Genomic DNA, 22,633 nt, shown 5'->3' with positions numbered 1-22,633 from the left:
AGTGATAGAGACAGACAGAGAGGGAGAAACTGGGATGAAGTGATAGAGACAGACAGAGAGGGAGAAACTGGGATGGAGTGATAGAGACAGAGAGAGAGAGAGACTGGGATGGAGTGATAGAGACAGAGAGAGAGAGACTGGGATGGAGTGATAGAGACAGAGACAGAGAGAGACTGGGATGGAGTGATAGAGACAGACAGAGAGGGAGAAACTGGGATGAAGTGATAGAGACAGACAGAGAGGGAGAAACTGGGATGGAGTGATAGAGACAGAGAGAGAGAGTTAGGATGGAGTGATAGAGACAGAGAGAGAGAGACTGGGATGGAGTGATAGAGACAGAGAGAGAGAGACTGGGATGGAGTGATAGAGACAGAGAGAGAGAGTTAGGATGGAGTGATAGAGACAGAGAGAGAGAGACTGGGATGGAGTGATAGAGACAGAGAGAGAGAGACTGGGATGTAGTGATAGAGACAGAGACAGAGAGAGACTGGGATGGAGTGATCGAGCCAGAGAGAGAGAGAGAGAGACTGGGATGGAGTGATAGAGACAGAGAGAGGCTGGGATGGAGTGATAGAGACAGAGAGAGAGAGACTGGGATGGAGTGATAGAGTAAGAAGTTTAACAACACCAGGTTAAAGTCCAACAGGTTTATTTGGTAGCAAAAGCCACACAAGCTTTTGGAGCTGCAAGCCCCTTCTTCAGGTGAGTGGGAATTCTGTTCACAAGCAGAGCATATAAAGACACAAACTCAATTTACATGAATAATGGTTGGAATGCGAATACTTACAACTAATCAAGTCTTTAAGAAACAAAACAACATGAGTGGAGAGAGCATCAAGTCAGGCTAAAAAGATGTGTATTGTCTCCAGACAAGACAGCCAGTGAAACTCTGTGGGGGTTACAAATAGTGTGACATGAACCCAATATCCCGGTTGAGGCCGTCCTCGTGTGTGCGGAACTTGGCTATCAGTTTCTGCTCAGCGACTCTGCGCCGTCGTGTGTCGCGAAGGCCGCCTTGGAGAACGCTTACCCGAATATCAGAGGCCGAATGTCCGTGACCGCTGAAGTGCTCCCCAACAGGAAGAGAACAGTCTTGCCTGGTGATTGTCGAGCGGTGTTCATTCATCCGTTGTCGCAGCGTCTGCATAGTTTCCCCAATGTACCATGCCTCGGGACATCCTTTCTTGCAGCGTATCAGGTAGACAACGTTGGCCGAGTTGCAAGAGTATGATTTCATTGATGAAGACGAACATCTCGCCAAGGCCATCCCCACACCCCCACTTCTTGCCTTCAAACAACCGCACAACCTCAAACAGACCATTGTCCGCAGCAAACTACCCAGCCTTCAGGAGAACAGTGACCATGACACCACACAACCCTGCCACAGCAACCTCTGCAAGACGTGCCGGATCATCGACACAGATGCCATCATCTCACGTGAGAACACCATCCACCAGGTACACGGTACATACTCTTGCAACTCGGCCAACGTTGTCTACCTGATACGCTGCAGGAAAGGATGTCCCGAGGCATGGTACATTGGGGAAACCATGCAGACGCTGCGACAACGGATGAATGAACACCGCTCGACAATCACCAGGCAAGACTGTTCTCTTCCTGTTGGGGAGCACTTCAGCGGTCACGGGCATTCGGCCTCTGATATTCGGGTAAGCGTTCTCCAAGGCGGCCTTCGCGACACACGACGGCGCAGAGTCGCTGAGCAGAAACTGATAGCCAAGTTCCGCACACACGAGGACGGCCTCAACCGGGATCTTGGGTTCATGTCACACTATTTGTAACCCCCACAGAGTTTCACTGGCTGTCTTGTCTGGAGACAATACACATCTTTTTAGCCTGTCTTGATGCTCTCTCCACTCACATTGTTCCGTTTCTTAAAGACTTGATTAGTTGTAAGTATTCGCATTCCAACCATTATTCATGTAAATTGAGTTTGTGTCTTTATAAGCTCTGTTTGTGAACAGAATTCCCACTCACCTGAAGAAGGGGCTTGCAGCTCCGAAAGCTTGTGTGGCTTTTGCTACCAAATAAACCTGTTGGACTTTAACCTGGTGTTGTTAAACCTCTTACTGTGTTTACCCCAGTCCAACACCGGCATCTCCACATCATGACTACCATGGAGTGATAGAGACAGAGAGAGAGACTGGGATGGAGTGATAGAGACAGAGAGAGAGACTGGGATGGAGTGATAGAGACAGAGAGAGAGAGAGACTGGGATGGAGTGATAGAGACAGAGAGAGAGACTGGGATGGAGTAATAGAGACAGAGACAGAGAGAGAGAGACTGGGATGGAGTGATAGAGACAGAGACAGAGAGAGAGACTGGGATGGAGTGATGGAGATAGAGAGAGAGAGACTTGGATGGAGTGATAGAGACAGAGAGGGAGAGAGAGACTGGGATGGAGTGATAGCGACAGAGAGAGAGAGACTGGGATGGAGTGATGGAGACAGAGAGAGAGAGAGAGAGAGAGAGACTTGGATGGAGTGATAGAGACAGAGAGAGAGAGACTGGGATGGTGTGATAGAGACAGAGATAGAGAGAGAATGAGAGACTGGGATGGAGTGATAGAGACAGGGAGAGAGAGAGAGACAGAGGAATGAGAGACTGTGATGGGGAGATTTGATTTGATTTATTGTCACTTGTATTAACATACTGTGAAAAGTATTGTTTCTTGCGCGCTGTACAGACAAAGCATACCGTTCATAGAGAAGGAAAGGAGAGAGTGCAGAATGTAGTGTTACAGTCATAGCTGGGGTGTAGAGAAAGATCAACTTAATACAAGGCAGGTCCATTCAAAATTCTGACAGCAGCAGGGAAAAAGCTGTTCTTCAGTCGGTTGGGACGTGACCTCAGACTTTTGTATCTTTTTCCTGAAGGAAGAAGGTGGAAGAGAGAATGTCTGGGGTGCGTGGGGTCCTTAATTATGCTGGCTGCTTTGCCGAGGCAGCGGGCAGTGTAGACAGAGTCAATGGATGGGAGGCTGGTTTGCGTGATGGATTGGGATTCATTGATGACCTTTTGTAGTTCCTTGCGGTCTTGGGCAGAGCAGGAGCCATACCAAGCTGTGATACAACCAGAAAGAATGCTTTCTATGGTGCATCTATAAAAGTTGGTGAGAGTCGTAGCTGACATGCCAAATTTCTTAGCTTCCTGAGAAAATAGAGGCTTTGGTGGTGTTTCTTAACGATAGCGTCAGCATCGGGGGGACCAGGACAGGTTGTTGGTGGCCTGGGCACCTAAAAGCTTGAAGCTCTCGACCCTTTCCCTGTTGATGTAGACAGAGAGAGTGAGAGACTTTGAATAGAGAGAAAGAGAAACAGAGAGAATGAGAGACTAGGAATAGAGAGAGAGAGGCTGGGAGAGAGAGAGAGGCTGGGAGACTGGGAATAGAATAGGTTTCATTTGTCAGAACATGAAACCAAGCATGCCGAATGCCGCCTTCACCACTCTGTCCACCTGTGATTCCACTTTCAAGAAACTTTGAGCCTGTACCCTAGATCCCTTGTTCTAGAACTCTCCCCAGTGTCTACCATTAACTGAGTAAGTCCTGCCCTGGTTCAATCTACCAAAATGCATCACCTCACATTTATCTAAATTAAACTCCATTCATCAGCCAATGGCCCAATTGATCAAGATCCCGTTGCAATCCAAGATAACCTTCTTTATTGTCCACTATGGCACCAATTTTGGTGTCATCTGCCAACTTACTAACCATGCCTCCTAAAGTCTCATCCAAATCATTAATATAATTGACAAATAACAGTGGACCCAGCACCGATCCCTGAGGCACACCGCTGGTCACAGGCCTCCAGTTTGAAAAACAACCATCTACAACCATCCTCTGGCTTCTGTCATCAAGCCAGTTTTGTATCCATTTAGATACCTCACCCTGGATCCCGTGAGATTTAATCTTATGCAACAACCTACCATGCGGTACCTTGTCAAAAGACTTGCAAAAGCCCATGTGGACATTATCGCGGGGAAGGCGATGGTCTGGTGATATTATTGCTGGACTATTAATCCAGAAACTCGGCTAATGTTCCGGGGACCCGGGTTCGAATCCCACCACAGCAGATGGTGCAATTAGAATTCAATCAAAAATATCTTGAATTAAGAATCTACTGATGACCATGAAACCATTGTCGATTGTCGGAAAAAACCATCTGGTTCACTAATGTCCTTTAGGGAAGGAAGTCTGCCATCCTTACCCGGTCTGGCCTACATGTGATTCTGGAGGCGCAGCAATGTGGTTGACTCTCAACCGCTCTCCGAGGGCAATAAATGCTGGCCAGACAGTGATGCCCATGTCCCACAAATGAATAAAAAGAGACTGCACTCCCTCATCTACCTTGGTTACCCCTCCAAAAAACTCAATCAAATTCATGAGATATGATTTTCCACTCACAAAGCCATGCTGACTGTCCCTAATCAGTCCTTGCGTCTCTAAATGCCTGTAGAACTTGTCTCTCAGAATGCTTTCTAACAACTTACCCCCCACAGATGTGAGGCTCACTGGCCTGTTGTTCCCAGGCTTTTCCCTGCAGCCCTGTTTAAACAAAGGCACAACATTTACCACCCTCCAATCTTCAGGCACCTCACCTGTGACTATCGATGATTTAAATATCTCGGCGAGGGGACCTGCAAGTTCTCCCTGGCCTCACACAATGTCCTGGGATACACTTCATCAGGTCCTGGGGATTTATCTACCTTGATGCGCTTTATGACTTCTAGCACCTCCTTCTCTGTAATGTGTTCACTCCTCAAGACATCACTATTTATTTCCCCAAGTTCCCGAACATCCATGCCTTTCTCAACACTGAATACCGATGAGAAATATTCATTTAGGATCTCACCCATCTCTTGTGGATCCGCACATAGATGACCTTGTTAATCCTTAAGAGGCCCTACTCTCTCCCTAGTTACTCTTTTGCCCTTTATGTAGAAGCTCTTTGGATTCTCCTTTGCCTTATCTGCCAAAGCAAATCGTGTCCCCTTTTTGCCCTCCTGATTTCTCTCTTAACTCTACTCCTGATCCCCCTATACTCTTCAAGGGATTCACTTGATCCCAGCTGCCTATGCATGTCAAGTGCCTCCTTCTTCCTCTTGACCAGGGCCTCAATACCCCGAGTCATCCAGGGTTCCCTACTTCTGCCAGCCTTGCACTTCACTCGAAGAGGAATGTGTTTACCCTGAACCATGGTTAACACACTTTTGAAAGCATGCCACTTACCAGACGTCCCTTTGCCTTCCCACAGACTCCCCCAATTAACCTTTGAAAGTTCCTGCCGAATACCATCAAAATTGGCCTTGCCCCAATTTAGAATTTTAAATTTGGGCCAGACCTATCGTTCTCCATAACTATCTTAAAATGGTCACTGGATCCAAAGTGATCCCTCACGAACACCTCTGTCACCTGCCCTTCCTTATTTCCCAAGAGGAGGTCAGGTTTTGCCCCCCCTCTAGTCGGGCCATCCACATACTGAATAAGAAATTCCTCCAGAATACAGTCAACAAAATTCTCTCCATCCAAGCCCCAAATACTATGGCTGCCCCAGTCAATGACAAGCATGGAGTTATGGGAATAGGGCCTGGGTGGGATTGTGGTCGGTGCAGACTCGATGGGCCGAATGGCCTCCTTCTGTACTGTCAGATTCTATGAATAAAGGGCAATTTGACATGGCCAATGCACCCTAACCTGCACATTTTTGGACTGTGGGAGGAAACCGGAGCACCCGGAGGAAACCCACGCAGACACAGGGAGAACGTGCAAACTCCACAAAGACAGTGACCCAAACTGAGAATTGAATTCGGCTCCCTGGCGCTGTGAGGTAGCAGTGCTAACCACTGAAACTAAAATCACATGGGATTCGGGGTGGGCTGGCGAGATGGATACAGAACTGCCTTGGTTATAGAAGACAGTGTGTAGCGGTGGAAGGGTGTTTTTCAGAATGGAGATCTGTAGCTAGTGGTGTTCCGCAGGGATCAGTGCTGGGACCTCTGTTGTTTGTGGTGTATATAAATGTTCTGGAGGAAAATGTGGGGGGTCTGATTAGTAAGTTTGTGGATGACACGAAGATTGGTGGAGTTGCTGATAGTGCCGGGGATTGTCAGAGGATACAACAGGATATCGATAGATTGGAGACTTGGGCACAGAAATGGCAGATGGAGTTTAATCCGGACAAATGCAAGATGATGCATTTTGAAGGATCAAATTTAGGTGTGGATTATACTGTAAATGGCAGAACCCTTCGGAACATTAACATACAGAGGGATCTGGGCGTACAGGTCCACAGTTCCCTAAAAGTGGCACCACAGGTGGCCAAGGTGATTAAGAAGGTATATGGCATGCTTGTCTTCATCAGCCGGGGCACTGAGTACAGGAGTTGGGAAATCATGTTGCAGCTATATAAAACCTTGGTTTGGCCATGTTTGGAGTATTGCGTGCAGTTCTGGTCACCACACTACCAGAAGGACGTGGAAGCTTTGGAGAGAGAGTAAAGAAGGTTCACCAGGATGTTGCCTGGTCTCAAGGGTCATAGAGCCATAGAGGTTTACAGCATGGAAACAGGCCTTTCAGCCCAACTTCTCCATGCCACCTTTTTTCAAACCCCTTAGCTAATCCCAATTGCCCGCATTTGGCCCATATCCCTCTATACCCATCTTACCCATGTAACTGTCTAAATGCTTTTTAAAAGACAAAATTGTACCCGCCTCTACTACGACCTCGGGCAACTTGTTCCAGACACTCACCACCCTCTGTGTGAAAACATTACCCCTCTGGACACTTTTGTATCTCTCCCCTCTCACCTTAAACCTATGCCCTCTAGTTTTAGACTCCCCTACCTTTGGGAAAAGATATTGACGATCTAGCTGATCTGTGCCCCTCATTATTTTATAGACCTCTATAAGATCACCCCTCAGCCTTCTACGCTCCAGAGAAAAAAGTCCCAGTCTATCCAGCCTCTCCTTATAACTCAATCCATCAAGTCCGGGTAGCATTCTAGTAAATCTTTTCTGCACTCTTTCTAGTTTAATAATATCCTTTCTATAATAGGGTGACCAGAACTGTACACAGTATTCCAAGTGTGGCCTTACCAATGTCTTGTACAACTTCAACAAGACATTCCAACTCCTGTATTCAATGTTCTGACCGATGAAACCAAGCATGCCGAATGCCTTCTTCACCACTCTGTCCACCTGTGACTCCACTTTCAAGGAGCTATGAACATGTACCCCAAGATCTCTTTGTTCTGTAACTCTCTCCAACACCCTACCATTAACTGAGTAAGTCCTGCCCTGGTTCAATCTACCAAAATGCATCACCTCGCATTTATCTAAATTAAACTCCATCTGCCATTCGTCAGCCCACTGGCCCAATTGATCAAAATCCCGTTGCAATTGGAGATACGTTTCTTCACTCCCCACTATGCCACCAATCTTGGTGTCATCTGCAAACTTACTAACCATGCCTCCTATATTCTCATCCAAATCATTAATATAAATGGGTGTTGGCTATGAGGAGAGGTTGAATAAACTGGGATTGTTTTCACTGGAAAGACGGAGGCTGAGGGGAGACCTGATAGAGGGTCTACAAAATTATGAGAGGCACAGACAGGGTGGATAGTCAGAGGCTTTTTCCCAAAGAACAAAGAACAATACAGCACAGGAACAGGCCCTTCGGCCCTCCAAGCCCATGCCGCTCCCTGGTCCAACTAGACCATTCTTTTGCATCCCTCCATTCCCACTCCGTTCATATGGCTGTCTAGATAAGTCTTAAACGTTCCCAGTGTGTCCGCCTCCACCACCTTGCCTGGCAGCGCATTCCAGGCCCCCACCACCCTCTGTCTAAAATATGTCCTTCTGATATCTGTGTTAAACCTCCCCCCCTTCACCTTGAACCTATGACCCCTCGTGAACGTCACCACCGACCTGGGGAAAAGCTTCCCCCCGTTCACCCTATCTATGCCTTTCATAATTTTATACACCTCTATTAAGTCTCCCCTCATCCTCCGTCTTTCCAGGGAGAACAACCCCAGTTTACCCAATCTCTCCTCATAACTAAGCCCCTCCATACCAGGCAACATCCTGGTAAACCTCCTCTGTACTCTCTCCAAAGCCTCCACGTCCTTCTGGTAGTGTGGCGACCAGAACTGGACGCAGTATTCCAAATCTTTGCCAGTAGGGCAAAGTTGTCATGGGGGACTTTAACTTTCCAAATATTGATTGGAACCTTTGTAGGTCAAATAGTTCGGATGGGGCAGTTTTTGTGCAGTGTGTGCAGGAGGGTTTCCTGACACAATATGTGGATAGGCCGACAAGAGGTGAGGCCACATTGGATTTGGTACTGGGAAATGAACCGGGCCAAGTGTTAGATTTGGTTGTAGGAGAGCACTTTGGAGATAGTGACCACAATTCGGTGTCTTTTGTTATTGCAATGGAGAGGGATAGGGCCGTATGGCAGGGCAAGGTTTACAATTGGGGGAGAGGTAATTATGATGCGATTAGGCAAGAATTAGGGGGCATAAGTTGGGAACAGAAACTGTCAGAGAAAGGAACTAATGAAAAGTGGAACTTTTTCAAGGAACAAATACTGGGTGTCCTTGATAGGTATGTCCCTGTCAGGCAGGGAGGAAATGGCCGAGTGAGACAGCGAGAGAGAGACAGAGCGAGACAGCGAGCGAGAGACACAGCGAGACAGCGAGAGAGAGAGACACAGCGAGAGAGAGACAGAGCGAGACAGCGAGAGAGAGATACAGCGAGAGATAGACACAGGGAGACAGAGAGAGAGAGACACAGCAAGACAGCGAGAGGTACAGCGAGAGAGAGAGACACAGCGAGAGAGAGAGACACAGCGAGACAGAGAGAGAGACAGTGAGAGAGCGAGAGAGACAGTGAGAGAGACAGCGAGAGGCACAGCGAGACAGAGAGAGAGAGAGACACAGTGAGAGAGAGACAGAGCGAGACAGCGAGAGAGAGACACAGCGAGACAGCGAGAGAGAGAGACAGCGAGAGAGCGAGAGAGAGAGACACAGCAAGAGAGAGACACAGTGAGACAGAGAGAGAGAGAGAAAGAGATAAAGCCAGATCACTGGCCTCACAGCGCCAGGGGCATAGGTTCCTGGGTTCAATTCCGGCCTTGAGTGACTGTATGGAATTTGCATGTTCTCCCTGTTTCAACGTGGGTTTCCTCCCACTCTCCAAAGTTGTGCAAGTTAGGTTGATTGGCCATGCAAAATTACCCCTTCGTGTCCCAAGGTGTGAAGGTTGGGGGGGATTAGCAGGTTAAATACGTGGTATTATGGGAAAGGGCCAGGGTGGGATCTTCTGTTGGAGAGTTGGTGCAGACTCGATGGGCCAAATGGCCTCCTTCTGCACTGTAGAGATTCTATACTTGTTAAATGGTTGCACCATGTTTGAGGGAAGTGTTTTGTTTTTTTTTATTTACACTGTACTTGTGGGACATACAGACGGCTTGTATTTAGCAGTTACATTCTGGTCATAGTTGCTGCCATGTTCTGTAGGCCTGGCGGGAACTCTGGGTCCTGCCTCCATTTCACTTTGCTCAACCTCCAAGTCTCTTTGTAAGTCCTGGCACCACCACTTGTCACAGTGTCTTCAACTTTGCACTGAGCAATGGGGCAGCACCTGATTAACTTGAGATAAATTCTCTCTGTTCTAGTGACGCTCGTTATGACAGAGCTTTCCAGATGTGATTAACAATATGTCCGGCCGTAAAGGAGTGAAAGCAAAGCCCGGAGCTGGGAAAGCAACAAAAAAATCCAATCAGCCAGCACAAAAAGGTACTTGTTCATCGAACCCAGCTGAGTGAACCTCGGAACTGGGAGCAGGAATAGGCCATTTGGCATCTTCAACCTGCTCCGCCATTCAACTAGATCATGGCTGATCTTCTACCTCAACGCCGTTTCACACATTGTCCCCATAGCTGGTGATTTCTTTCTTATCTATAAGCCTATTACTGTCTGACTTGAACTTACTCAATGATTGAGCCGCCACAGAGTTGTAATCATTACAAAGTCCCAGTCCTCTGGTACAACCCCTGTGTCTGAAGAGATTGGAAGATTGTAGCGAATGCCTTCACCGTTTCTGCCCTTACTTTCCTCAGTATCCTCATGTGACATCTTATCTAGTTCGGGTCACATGTCAACTTTCTAATACTTCCTCTTTATCAATTTTTTATCAACTACCAGTCTTTTCATTATGACTGAGAGAGCTTTCTTGATAAGGACATAGGGTAAAATGGGTAAGAGGCCAATCCATATTTACAAAGGAAATTAGAGAGAGAATCCGATCTAAGGAAGAAGCACACAGATTGGCCAAGGAAAATAATAGGTCTGAGGATTGGGAGCAGTTTAGAATTCAGCAAAGAAGGACCAAGGGATTGATTAAGAAGGGGAAAATACAGTACGAAAGTAAGCTTGCAGGGAACATAAAGACTGACATTAAGAGTTTCTATAGAAACGTGAAGAGAAAGAGGTTGGTGAAGACAAATGTAGGTCCCCTACAGACAGAAACGGGGGAATGTATAATAGGGGACAAAGAACTGGCCAAGCAACTGAATACAGACTTTGGTTCTGTCTTCACAAAAGAGGACATAAATCAGATGCCAGAAATGTTGGAGAATGCAAGAGTTAGTGAGAGGGAAGAACTGAGAGAGATCAATATTAGTAGAGAAATGGTGCTGGGAAAGTTGATGATATTGAAGGCGGATAAATCCCCAGGGACTGATAATCTACATCCCAGAGTACATAAAGAAGTGGCTCCAGAAATAGTGGATGCATTGGTGGTCATCTTCCAGGATTCTGTAGACACTGGAACAGTCCCTGCAGATTGGAGGGTGGCAAACGTCACCCCAATATTCAAAAAGGGAGGTAGAGAGAAAACAGGGAATTATACAAAGAGCAAACAAAGAACAGTACAGCACAGGAACAGGCCCTTCGGCCCTCCAAGCCCGTGCCGCTCCCTGGTCCAAACTGGACCATTCTTTTTTATCTCTCCATTCCCACTCCGTTCATGTGGCTGTCTAGATAAGTCTTAAACGTTCCCAATGTGTCCGCCTCCACCACCTTGCCCGGCAGCACATTCCAGGCCCCCACCACCCTCTGTGTAAAATACGTCCTTCTGATAACCGTGTTAAACCTCCGCACCCCCCCCCCCCCCCCTCGTCACCTTGAACCTATGACCCCTCGTGAACGTCACCACCGACCTGGGAAAAAGCTTCCCACCGTTCACCCTATCTATGCCTTTCATAATTTTATACACCTCTATTAGGTCACCCCTCATCCTCCGTCTTTCCAGTGAGAACAACCCCAGTTTACCCAATCTCTCCTCATAACTAAGCCCCTCCATACCAGGCAACATCCTGATAAACCTCCTCTGCACTCTCTCTAAAGCCTCCACGTCCTTCTGGTAGTGTGGCGACCAGAAATGGACGCAGTATTCCAAATGCGGCCAAACCAACGTTCTATACAACTGCAACATCAGATCCCAACTTTTATACTCTATGCCCGGTCCTATGAAGGCAAGCATGCCATATGCCTTATTCACTACCTTCTCCACCTGTGACGTCGCCTTCAAAGATCTGCGGACTTGCACACCCAGGTCCCTCTGCGTATCTACACCCTTTATGGTTCTGCCATTTATCGTATAGCTTCCCCCGACGTTAGTTCTACCAAAATGCATCACTTCGCATTTATCTGGATTGAGCTCCATCTGCCATTTCTTTGCCCAAATTTCTAGCCTATCTATATCCTTCTGTAGCCTCTGACAATGTTCCTCACTATCTGCAAGTCCAGCCATTTTCGTGTCATCCGCAAACTTACTGATCACCCCAGTTACACCTTCTTCCAGATCGTTTATATAAATCACAAACAGCAGAGGTCCCAATACAGAGCCCTGCGGAACGCCACTAGTCACAGGCATCCAGCCGGAAAAAGACCCTTCCACTACCACCCTCTGTCTTCTGTGACCAAGCCAGTTCTCCACCCATCTAGCCACCTCCCCCTTTATCCCATGAGATCCAACCTTTTGCATCAACCTACCATGAGGGACTTTGTCAAACGAATAGACCAGTAAGCTTAACATTGGTAGTGGGGAAAATTCTCGAATCCGTTATCAAGGACTGTATAGCGGAGCATTTAGAAAGCAGTGGCAGGATCAGACAGAGTCAGCATGGATTTATGAAGGGGAAATCATGCTTGACAAATCTGTTGGAATTCTTTGAAGATGTAACTAGTGGAGTTGACAAGGGGGAGCCAGTCGATGTGGTATATTTGGACTTTCAGAAAGCATTTGACAAAGTCCCACACAAGAGATTATCGTGCAAGATTAAAGCGCAGGGGATTGGAGGAAGTGTATTGAGATGGATAGAAAACTGATTGGCAGAGAGGAAGCAAAGAGTAGGAATTAATGGGTGCTTTTCAAATTGGCAGGCAGTAACTAGTGGGGTGCCACAGGGATCGGTGCTGGGACCCCAGCTATTCACAATATATATTAATGATTTGGATGAGGGAACAAAATGTAACATCTCAAAGTTTGCAGATGATACCAAGTTGGGTGGGAGGGTGAACTGTGACGAGGATGCAGAGATCCTTCAGAATGATCTGGACAGGTTGGGTGAGTGGGCTAATCAATGGCAGATGCAGTATAATTTGGATAAATGTGAGGTTATTCACTTTGGAAGCAAAAACAAGAAGGCAGATTACTACCTGAATGGGTGTAAATTGGGAGAGGGGAGTGTGCAGCGGGACCTGGGTGTCCTTGTGCCCCAGTCGCTGAAGGTAAGCATGCAGGTGCAGCAGGCGGTAAAGAAGGAAATGGTATGTTGGCCTTCATTGCGAGAGGTTTCGAGTACAGGAGCAGGGATGTGTTGTTGCAATTATACAGGGCCTTGGTGAGGCCACACCTAGAGTATTGTGTGCAGTTTTGGTCTCCTTTTCTGAGGGAGGATGTTCTTGCTGTCGAGGGAGTGCAGCGAAGGTTTACCAGGCTGATTCCGGGGATGGCGGGACTGATGTATGAGGAGAGATTGACTTGGTTAGGATTGTTTTCACTGGAGTTCAGACGAATGAGGGGGGATCTCATAGAGACTTATAAAATTCTAACAGGACTAGACAGGGTAGATGCAGGGAGGATGTTCCCGATGGTGGGGGAGTCCAGAACCAGGGGTCACAGTCTGAGGATTCAGGGTAGACCATTTAGGACAGAGGTGAGGAGACATTTCTTCACCCAAAGAGTGGTGAGCCTGTGGAATTCATTACCACAGGAAGTAGTTGATGCCAAAACATTGAATGTATTCAAGAGGCGGCTGGAGATAGCACTTGGGGCGAATGGGATCAAAGGTTATGGGGAGAAAGCAGGATTAGGCTATTGAGTTGGATGATCAGCCATGATCGTAATGAATGGGGGAGCAGGCTCGAAGGGCCGAATGGCCTCCTCCTGCTCCTATCTTCTGTGTTTCTATGACAGATGTAAAGTATTAGTTACTACCTCAGCTATTCCTTCTGCTACCATGAGGAAGTCCCCTTTTTGATCCCTTATTGGCCCACCTTCCTCTAACTATCCTTTTACTATTTAAATGGCCATGGAAAACTTTTAAATTCTTCTTTTAGATAATTTGCCAGTCTCTGTATCTCTGATTCCCTGCTTGCATTCCCTCTAAACTTCCTGCATTCAGCCTGGTTCCATTTATGTTGTTTGACGTCAGTTACATACACCCTTTCTCTGCGCCTTCTTACTGTTTATCTTCTTCATCATCCAGGAAGCTCTGAGTCTGCTTGCTTTACCTTTTCCCTTTGAGGGAATTTCCTTTTCTGGTCCCTGTAACATCTGCCCGTTGTAGGCAGATCATTGCTCCATTACAGCCAACCTTGGATTGTAATTGAGCAGAGCCAAGGCCATTCTCACCTCACTGAAACTGGCCCCTCCTTCAGCTTTCCCTCCTGCCCCAGACTGGGTCAGAGCCAGTTACAGTTCACAGTGTTCAAATCACTCCCAGCTCTGATGAAAGTTCATCAGCTGAAACATGAAACACACAAAACGCTGTTTCTCCCTCCACGATGCTGCCGGGTCTGCTGAGTCTTTCCAGCATGTTGTGTTTTTATTTCCCTGGTTGGATGCTGTGATCGGTACTTGCCATTCCGTGACCGTACACTCATGCAGGAACTGAATGGTAATGTCCGCCATCCATTCCAAATCCACTTTTATCGATAATTTTGGTGATACTACAAACCAGCTGGCCGCAGGTTTCCAGATTTGCTGGGAGAAGCAGAGGAGCCTTTCACTTGGCTGCAGCACTGACACTTGGACAACAAGCTGCAGATTAAACTTCACAAAATAGTGATTCATTGCCTGTGACAAAAAACATTGAATTTACATAGCACCTTTCACAACCACCCACTTCTCAAATACTTTACAGCCAATTAAGTAGTTTTGAAGTGCAGGCACTGGAGTAACGTAGGAAACAAGGCAACAAAACACCAAACTCCCTCAAACTGTGATGATATCCGCAGGATCTGTTTTTGGTGATGTTGATTGAAGGATAAATATTGGCCCAGACGCCAGGGAGAATTCTGCTCTTGTTCAAAATAGCTCATTGGGATCTTTTGAGTCTGCCTGAGAGGGCAGACAGAGACTTCCTTAATGTCTCATCTAAAAGTCGGCACCTCTGACAGTGAAGCACTCAACCACTGGGAATGTCAACTGTGCTGGCTCATGTTTTGGGACATCCTCATGTTGTTTAAGAAGGGTAGCAAGAATAATCCAGGTAACTACAGGCCGGTGAACCTTACGTCAGTGGTAGGGCAATTATTGGAGAGGATTCTTCAAGACAGGATTTACTCCCACTTGGAAATAAGTGGACGTATTAGCAAGAGGCAACATGGTTTTGTGAAGGGGAGGTCGTGTCTCACGAACTTGATCGAGTTTTTCGAGGAAGTGACGAAGATGATTGATGAGGGTAGGACAGTGGGTGTTGTCTACATGGACTTCAGTAAGGCCTTTGACAAGGTCCCTCATGGCAGACTGGTGCAGAAGGTAAAGTCACATGGGATCAAAGGTGAGCTGGCAAGGTGGATATGAAACTGGCTCGGTCAAAGAAGACAGAGGGTAGCAGTGGAAGGGTGCGTTTCTGAATGGAGGGCTGTGACAAGTGGTGTTCCTCAGGGATCAGTGCTAGGACCTTTGCTGTTTGTAATATATATAAATGATTTGGAGTAAAATGCAACTGGATTGGTTAGTAAGTTTGCGGACGACACAAAGGTTGGTGGATTTGCGGATAGCGATGAGGACCATCAGAGGATACAGCAGCATATAGATCAGTTGGAGACTTGGGCGGAGAGATGGCAGATGGAGTTTAATGCGGACAAATGTGAGGTAATGCATTTTGGAAGGTCTAATCCAGATAGGAAATATACAGTAAATGGCAGAACCTTTAAGAATATTGATAGGCAAAGGGATCTGGGTGTACAGGTACACAGGTCACTGAAAGTGGCAATGCAGGTGGAGAAGGTAGTCAAGAAGGCATACGGCATGCTTGCCTTCATCAGCCGGGGCATTGAGTTTAAAAATTGGCAAGTCATGTTGCAGCTTTATAGAACCTTAGTTCGGCTGCACTTGTGTTCAATTCTGGTCGCCACACTACCAGAAGGATGTGGAGGCTTTGGAGAGGGTACAGAAAAGATTAACCAGGATGTTGCCTGGTATGGAGGGGATTAGCTATGAGGAGAGGTTGGAGAAACTTGGTTTGTTCTCACTGGAATGACAGAGGTTGAGGGGTGACCTGACAGAAGTCTACAAGATTATGAGAGGCATGGACAGAGTGGATAGTCAGAAGTTTTTTCCCAGGGTGGAAGAGTCAATTACTAGGGGGCACAGGTTTAAGGTGCGAGGGGCAAGGTTTAAAGGAGATGTACGAGGCAGATTTTTCACACAGAGAGTAGTGGGTGCCTGGAACTCGTTGCCGGGGGAGGAAGTGGAAGCGGATACGGTAGTGACTTTTAAGGGGCGTCTTGACAAGTACATGAATAGGATGGGAATAGAGGGATATGGTCCCCGGAAGGGTAGGGGGTTTTAGTTCAGTCGGGCAGCATGGTCGGTGCAGGCTTCGAAGGCTGAAGGGCCTGTTCCTGTGCTGTAACTTTCTTTGTTCTTTGAAGAGCTTCCTTTAGTCAAAGACTCAGAATCATTCAGTGCAGAAAAGGCCCTTCAGTCCATCAAGTCTGCACCAACAGTAATCAACAATAACAATGACCACTAAAGGTGCGCTAATCTAATTTTCCTGAACTTATCCCATATCCTTGAATGTTGTGATGTTTCGAGTGCTCATCCAAATATTTTTTAAAGGTTTTAAGGTTTCCGGCCTCCACTCCCAGGCAGCACATTCCAGATTCACACCACCCTCTGAGTGAAAAAGTATTTTCTCAAATCCCCTCTGAATCTCCAGCCCCTCACCCTGAAACTCTGCCCCCTGGTGACTGACCCCTCAGTAAGAAGTTTAACAACACCAGGTTAAAGTCCAACAGGTTTATTTGGTAGCAAAAGCCACACAAGCTTTCGAGGCTCTAAGCCCCTTCTTCAGGTGAGTGGGAATTCTGTTCACAAACAGAATTTATAAAGACACAGACTCAATTTACATGAATAATGGTTGGAATGCGAATACTTACAACTAATCCAGTCTTTAAGAAACAAAACAATGGGAGTGGAGAGAGCATCAAGACAGGCTAAAAAGATGTGTATTGTCTCCAGACAAGACAGCCAGTGAAACTCTGCAGGTCCACGCAACTGTGGGGGTTACAGATAGTGTGACATGAACCCAATATCCCGGTTGAGGCCGTCCTTGTGTGTGCGGAACTTGGCTATCAGTTTCTGCTCAGCGACTCTGCGCTGTCGTGTGTCGCGAAGGCCGCCTTGGTGACCCATCAACCCAGGGGAACAGCTGCTCCCTACGCACCCCGTCCATACCCCTCATAATCTCATACACCTCAATCATGCCCCCCTCAGCTTCCTCTGCTCGAGAGAAAACAATCCTAACCTATCCAGTCTCTCCTTAAAGCTCAAAAGCTCCATCCCAGGCAGCATCCTGGTGAATCTCCTCTGCACCCCCTCTCGTGCAATCACATCCTTCCTATAGTGAGGTGACCAGAACTACGCACAGTACTCCAGCTGTGGCCTCACCAACGCTCTAACGTTACCTCATTGCTCTTTATAGAATGCCTACAGTGCTTCTGCCATTCGGCCCATCAAGTCTGTACCAACCACAATCCCATCCAGACCCTATCCCTGTAACACCACACATTTGCCCTGCTAATCCCCCTGACACTAGGGTCAATTTAGCATGGCCAATCCACCTAACCCGCACATCTTTGAAGTGTGGGAGGAAACTGGAGCACTCGGAGGAAACCCACGCAGACACGGGGAGAACGTGCAAACTCCACACAGACAGTGACCGTGGCCAAAATTGAACCTGGGCCCCTGGCGCTGTGCCACCGTGCTGCTCTTATACTCTGTGATACGACTGATAAAAGCCAGTGTCCGATATGCCGCCTTAACTTTCCTATTCACCTGCTCTGCCACCTTCAGGGATCTGTGAATAATTACCCCAAGATCCCTCTGTTCCTCTGAGCTTCCCAGTGTCCTGCCATTCACTAAATACTCCCTCATCTTCTTGTTTCTTCTTTCAAAGTGCATTACCTTGCAGTTATCAGGGTTAAATACCATCTGCTGCTGCTCTGCCCGTCTGACCAACCCATCTATATTTCCCTGTAACCTACAACCATCCTCTTCACTATTAACCACCCTACCAATCTTGGTGTCATCTGCACACTTGCTTATCATTCCCCCCACATTTTCATTGATATCATTTATGTATAAAACAAACAATAAGGGTCCCAGTATTGACTTTCCTTAATTAGCCCAAGCTTTTCCAAATGAACGTAAATCCTATCCCTAAAAATCCTCTCCAACAGCTTCACTGGTGTGAGAGTCACCGGTCTATAATTTCCTGGATTGTCCCTTTTTCCTTTCTTGAACAGAGGAACAACATTAGCGACTCACCAGTCCTCCAGCGCCCCTCCAATGGCTAGCAAAGATACAAAGATCTTTGTCAGGGCCCCAGCAATCTCCTCTCTTGCCTCTCTCAATAACTCGGGGTAGATCCCATCAGGCCTTGGGGACTTATCCACCTTAATGCTCTTCAAGAGACCCAACACCACTTCTTTCTTGATGTCGAAATACCCCAGCATATTAGCACGCTGCACACTAATCTCACTATCCCCATGTCCTTCTCCTCGGTGAATACCAACACTAAGTACTCATTTAGGATCTCTCCTACATCCTCTGCCTCCAAGCACAAGTTCCCTCCTTTATCCTTGAGTGGTCCTACCTTCTCCCGAGTTACCGCCTTGTTTCTAATGTTTGTATAAAATGCCTTGGGACTCTCTTTAACCCTACTTGCCAAGGTCATTTCATGGCCCCTCCTTGCTCTCCTAATTCCCTGCTTAAGTTATTTCATGACTTGCTAAAAAGCCTTTCTCCTCTTCCTCATCTAGTTCTAAATTGTCCTGGACATCCAGTGTTCCCTGAACTTATTGCCCCTCCATTTCCCCCGATTGGGTACATGTTGGAGCTGTACTCTCCCAGCTCCTTTTTGAATGCCCCCCACTGCTCCGCTGTAGACTTACGCACAAGGAGCTGTTCCCAGTCAACTTTCGGCAGATTTTGCCTTATTTTAATAAAATCTGCCTTCCCCAATCCAAAGGCGGCTTTTGCAGACCATCTTTCTCCCTGTCCATAACAAAAGGGTTCTTGCGGGGGCTGGATAGGGTGGAGGCGGAGAGATTCTTTCCACTTAGTAAGGAAGTTAAAACTAGAGGACACAGCCTCAAAATAAAGGGGGGTCGGTTTAAGACAGAGTTGAGGAGGAATTTCTTCTCCCAGAGGGTGGTGAATCTCTGGAATTCTCTGCCCACTGAGGTGGTGGAGGCTACCTCACTGAATATGTTTAAAGCGCGGATGGATGGATTCCTGATCGGTAAGGGAATTAAGGGTTATGGGGATCAGGCGGGTAAGTGGTACTGATCCACGTCAGATCAGCCATGATCTTATTGAATGGCGGGGCAGGCTCGAGGGGCTAGATGGCCTACTCCTGCTCCTATTTCTTATGTTCTTATGTTCTTATGATGCAAGACCTCACTTTGCCCATATCGTTGGCACCAACATGGACCATGACCTCAAACTCATCACCCTCACCTTCAAGATGCCGTTCAGTGACATCCCTGACCCTGGCACCAGGAAGACAACACACCATCCTGGAGTTACGTCTTTGATCACAGAAACACCTGTCTGCTGCCCTGATTAATGAATCCCCCGTCAGTATGGCTCTTCCTTTCTCTTCCTCTCCAGTATAAAAGTTGGGGTCTGATGTTGCAGTTGTATAGAACGTTGGTTCGGCCGCATTTGGAATACTGCGTCCAGTTCTGGTCGCCACACTACCAGAAGGACGTGAAGGCTTTAGAGAGAGTGTAGAGGAGGTTTACCAGGATGTTGCCTGGTATGGAAGGGCTTAGTTATGAGGAGAGATTGGGTAAACTGGGGTTGTTCTCACTGGAAAGACGGAGGATGAGGGGTGACCTAATAGAGGTGTATAAAATTATGATAGGGTGAACGGTGGGAAGCTTTTTCCCAGGTCGGTGGTGATGTTCACGAGGGGTCATAGGTTCAAGGTGAGGGGGGGAGGTTGAACACAGATATCAGAAGGACGTATTTTACACAAAGGGTGGTGGGGGCCTGGAATGCGCTGCCGGGCAAGGTGGTGGAGGCGGACACACTGGGAACGTTTAAGACTTATCTAGATAGCCACATGAACAGAGTGGGAATGGAGGGATACAAAAGAATGGTCTAGTTTGGACCAGGGAGCGGCATGGGCTTCGAGGGCCGAAGGGCCTGTTCCTGTGCTGTATTGTTCTTTGTCCCTCCCACCCCGTACAGTCAAGCTGCTTGTGGTGTTAGAAGCGTGGCTCTGACTGCACTCCTCCGAAGTACTAATATGCTGGTCAGCCTCCAAACTGGGATAACAGTTAGTGAGTGGGTCCCCGGGGACTCCTTCACTACCTGCCTGTTCTTTCCAGACTGTCTGGTGGTCACCCATTCCCTTCTTTCCTCTCGTCCCTTGAGTTGCAATGTGAGCACCTCTCTAAAGGTGCTATCCAGGTAACCCTCAGCCTCGTGGACGTGTCTCCAGCCACCGCTCCAGCTCCGAAACCCAGAGCTGCAGCTTCTGTAGCTGGGAGCACTTCCTGCTCCCAGCTCAGCGAGGAGACTGGTAGCGGCCAGGACACCCGGGTGACAGCTGCACATTCCACTCGGATGTCCTCACCTATCATGTCTTCAATGTAAAATTAACGCCATAGGCTGGAGCTACTCTACATACTGATAATAAATAATACTTTCCAAATAAATAATATGTTTCTTTTAGCTTTAGCTATTTTACTGCAGACCCTAATTAATGTCAATTACTCACCAACCAATTAGCTTCCCGCTTTCCTGTGACGCCACTCTTCTATTTTTCAAACTCGGCTCATTGTTTGAAGAGAAGCTGTTCCTCACAGGCCCGGAGCTGTCTACTTCCCCAAGGTGAGTGTAGGCCTCATCCCCACGCTCTCCCGATGCTGAGTGTTCCTCACAGGCCCGGAGCTGTCTACTTCCCCAAGGTGAGTGTAGGCCTCATCCCCACGCTCTCCCGATGCTGAGTGTTCCTCACAGGCCCGGAGCTGTCTGCTTCCCCAAGGTGAGTGTAGGCCTCATCCCCACGCTCTCCCGATGCTGAGTTTCCTCACAGGCCCGGAGCTGTCTGCTTCCCCAAGGTGAGTGTAGGCCTCATCCCCACACTCTCCCGATGCTGAGTTTCCTCACAGGCCCGGAGCTGTCTGCTTTCCCAAGGTGAGTGTAGGCCTCATCCCCACGCTCTCCCGATGCTGAGTGTTCCTCACAGGCCCGGAGCTGTCTGCTTCCCCAAGGTGAGTGTAGGCCTCATCCCCACACTCTCCCGATGCTGAGTTTCCTCACAGACCCGGAGCTGTCTGCTTCCCCAAGGTGAGTGTAGGCCTCATCCCCACGCTCTCCCGATGCTGAGTGTTCCTCGTAGGCCCGGAGCTGTCTGCTTCCCCAAGGTGAGTGTAGGCCTCATCCCCACACTCTCCCGATGCTGAGTTTCCTCACAGACCCGGAGCTGTCTGCTTTCCCAAGGTGAGTGTAGGCCTCATCCCCACGCTCTCCCGATGCTGAGTGTTCCTCGTAGGCCCGGAGCTGTCTGCTTCACCAAGGTGAGTGTAGGCCTCATCCCCACACTCTCCCGATGCTGAGTTTCCTCGTAGGCCCGGAGCTGTCTGCTGTCTGAGGGAAGAAAATCTGCCGCCTCACTTGGCCTGATCCACCATGGAACCATAGAATCCCTACAGTGCAGGAAGAGGCCATTCGGCCCATCAAGTCTGCACCGACTCTATGAAAGAGCATCTTACCCAGGCTCCCCACCCCCTCATCCCACTCTCCCTACCCTATGCCTGTAACCCCATACATTTACAGTGGCCAATCCCCCTAACCTGCACATCTTTGGATAGTGGAAGGAAACTGGATCACCCGGAGGAAACTCAGAGTTCCTCAGGGTAGTGTTCTCGGCCCAACCATCTTCAACTGCTTCATCAGTGACTTTCCTTCCATCATAAGATGTTCACTGATGATTGCACAATGTTCAGCATCACTCACGATTCAGAGAATCATAGAATCCTTACAGTGCAGAACGAGACCATTTGGCCCATTGAACCTGCACCGACAATGATCACACCTAAGACCTATCCCCATAACCCCACCTATTTACCCTTACAGTCCCCCTGACACTAAGGGGCAATTTACCATGGCCAATCCACCTAACCCACACATCTTTGGACTGTGGGAGGAAACCGGAGCACCCGGAGGAAACCCACGCAGACACGGGGAGAACGTGCAGACTCCACACAGTCACCCAAGGCTGTAACTTGACCTGGATCCCTGGCGTTGTGAAGCAGCAATGCTAACCACTGTTGCGACTCCTCTGATACTGAAGCAGTCCATGTCCAAATGAAGCAAGACATGGACAATATCCAGATTTGAGCTGACAAGTGGCAAGTAACATTCACACCACACAAGTCTCAAGCAATGACCATCATGAAATAGTGAGAATCTAACCATGGGGCTCCCCAAATCCTGTCCACCATCTACAAGACGCAAGCCGTGAGTCTAATGGAATACTCCCCACTTGCCTGGTTGGGTGCATCTCCAACAACACTCAAGGACAAAGCAGCCCGCTTAATTGGCACTCCTTCCACAAATGTTCACTCTGTCCACCAACAACGCAGTGGCAGCCGTGTGTACCATCTACAAGATGCACTGCAGCAACTCACCAAGGCTGCTTGGGCAGCACCTTCCAAACCCACTACCACTCCCATTTAGAAGGACAAGGGCAGCAGCCAAAATTGGTGGCATAGTGGACAATAAAGAAGGTTTTCTCGGATTGCAATGGGATCTTGATCAATTGGGCCAGTGGGCTGACGAATGGCAGATGGAGTTT

Source organism: Mustelus asterias, chromosome 2 (assembly GCF_964213995.1).
Source record: "Mustelus asterias chromosome 2, sMusAst1.hap1.1, whole genome shotgun sequence".
Lineage (NCBI taxonomy): Eukaryota > Metazoa > Chordata > Chondrichthyes > Carcharhiniformes > Triakidae > Mustelus > Mustelus asterias.
This window is presented reverse-complemented; position numbering follows the sequence as displayed.